Below are 2,150 nucleotides of genomic sequence, written 5' to 3'. Positions count from 1 at the left end.
CAAAGAGACGAAGACTCCGGTGAACGAAGAGAGAGGACTTACAAACCAGAAATACAAAAGGATGCTCGATATCAAGATCCAGAAGAAGAGGCTAACAATGCCACGAACACTTACGATGCTGGGAATGATGCCAGCAATGAACAGAGAAGAAGATTCAGTGTCATCAATCTGCAACACGTGCCTCTAATGAGGGGGTGAATATAGAATCCTCAACGATTACAACGTCTCTGGGAACTGTGACAACAACAAGGTTTAAACCATTTTGATATATATTGTAACCTATTGGCTAAGGAATAGTGCTGAAAATGAGGTAAATCTAATCCACCACTGTCCTTGGTCTTCTGTAGGGTTTTTAAACTAATACGTGGTGGTTTGTTTTTCCACAGAAATTTGGAGATGCATGAATCTAGTGACTTAAACCAAGTAGCAGATGGTTTTATGGGGATCATTGAGAACAAATAGTTAACTTTTGGTAGTATCATCATTTTAATGGTTGTAACTCTCCCCATAAGTGATATAGGTAAGGACTTCCAACGAGAGAGATCGTCCTCTACTCTCTTTACTAATTGCACATAATCCATCTGTACTTATCAGTTTAATATGTGATATGTCTATGCAAGGACTACATATTAAATGGATTTTTATCAATAGGAGTTGAAAAAGGAGCTTGCTCCGTTCACTCCAAGAATCGACCCGGTACTGCAGTGCCGCTGGGAACGGTGCGCTCTCCTCTGCTCTTGTGAAAAAGCTAACAGCGGTGCAGGATGGAAGTTTCTTTTAGTCTGCTGAGAAAAGAGAGTGAATGCGAAGTAGACTTTAACACGGCTCTGGGAGCGAGCCGAGTGCGGGCTAACCAGGAGAAATGCTTGAAAGAAACGCGACACCGAATGAGCGGTCAGAACAAAGCCTCAATACGGTGTTCCTGTGGTGTTTTTATAAAATGCGGTGAAAATAAAGGTGTGAATGCCCCATAGAAAACTAAAAGGTGGAGCGGAAGTGTTCGGCTGCAAGAAGGTGTGAATGTCCGACTATATTTGGTGAAAAGCAGGTGAAGCAAGGTCTGAATGCCCAACCTTACATCATCAAAAGCGAGATCAGAGGTTTTTGGCTGCAAGAAGGCCATAGTTTGCCAAAAGCGGGTAAGGTGCGAATGACCGACTAAATATCAACAAAAGTGGGGGCGGAGGTCTTCGGATGCAAGTGGGTGTGAATATCCCACCATACAAGTATGGTGGAGAGGAAGCTGTGAATGGCCGACCATAGTTTGCAAAAAGCGGGTGAGAAAAGGTGCGAATGTCCAACCATACATGATCGAAACAGGGTGTTTGGCTGCGACAAGGTGTGAATGTCCACCCATAATTAATGAAAAGCGGGCAACAAGTAGGTTCGAATGCCATACCATACATCATCAAAAGCAGGAGTGGATGTGTTTGGCTACAAGAATGTTTGAATGTCCGAGCATAGTTTGTAAAAAGCGGGTAAGAAAAGGTTCGAATGCCCGAACATACACCATCAAAAGAGGGAGCGGAGGTGTTCCGCTGTAAGACGGTGTGAATGTCCGACCATAGTTGGTAAAAAGTGGGTATGAAAAGGTGCGAATGCCCAAATTCGGCTGCAAAAAACTGTGTTCGGCTGCAAAAAGGTGTGAATGTTCGACTAAAGTTTGTAAAAAGCGGGTAAGACAAGGTGCGAATGCCTGACAATGTATGATCAAAAGCGGGAGCGGAGGTGTTCAGCTGCAAGAAGGTCTAAATGTCCATAATTAATTGCTAGAAAACATGAAAGAAAATTTTCGAAAATCAATCCGCACATGATCATAAGTGGGAGAGGAGGTGTTCAGCTGCAAGAAGGTGTGAATATCCTACCATAATTGCTGAAAAATGTGTTAGAAACGGTAAGAATCCCGGACCATACCTCATCAAAAGCTAGAGAGGTGGTGTTCGGCTACAAGTAGGTGTGAATGTCTGACTAAAGTTCAAATATATTAACAAAAGCGGGAGGAGAGGTCTTCGGATGAGTGGTTGAGAATTTCCAACCATAATCTATAAAATGCGGTGAAAAAAAAGGTGTGATAGAAACCTAAAAGGTGGAGCGGAAGTGTTCGGCTGCAAGAAGGTGTGAATGTCCATCTATAGTTGGTGAAAAGCAGG

At 43.1% G+C, this 2,150-nt stretch overlaps 1 pseudogene; it reads left to right on the top strand.

The window, feature by feature from the left end:
• The first annotated feature begins 553 nt into the window (after positions 1–553).
• LOC140285645 (U2 spliceosomal RNA) lies at positions 554–730 on the top strand (annotated as a pseudogene).
• The last annotated feature ends 1,420 nt before the right edge of the window (positions 731–2,150 follow it).

The sequence above is a fragment of the Leuresthes tenuis genome, unplaced genomic scaffold, assembly GCF_036924035.1.
Source record: "Leuresthes tenuis unplaced genomic scaffold, fLeuTen1.0.hap1 SCAF_48, whole genome shotgun sequence".
Taxonomy (NCBI): Eukaryota; Metazoa; Chordata; class Actinopteri; order Atheriniformes; family Atherinopsidae; genus Leuresthes; species Leuresthes tenuis.
The sequence above is the reverse complement of the archived record's forward strand: the minus strand, read 5'-3'. Positions and strand labels throughout refer to the sequence as shown.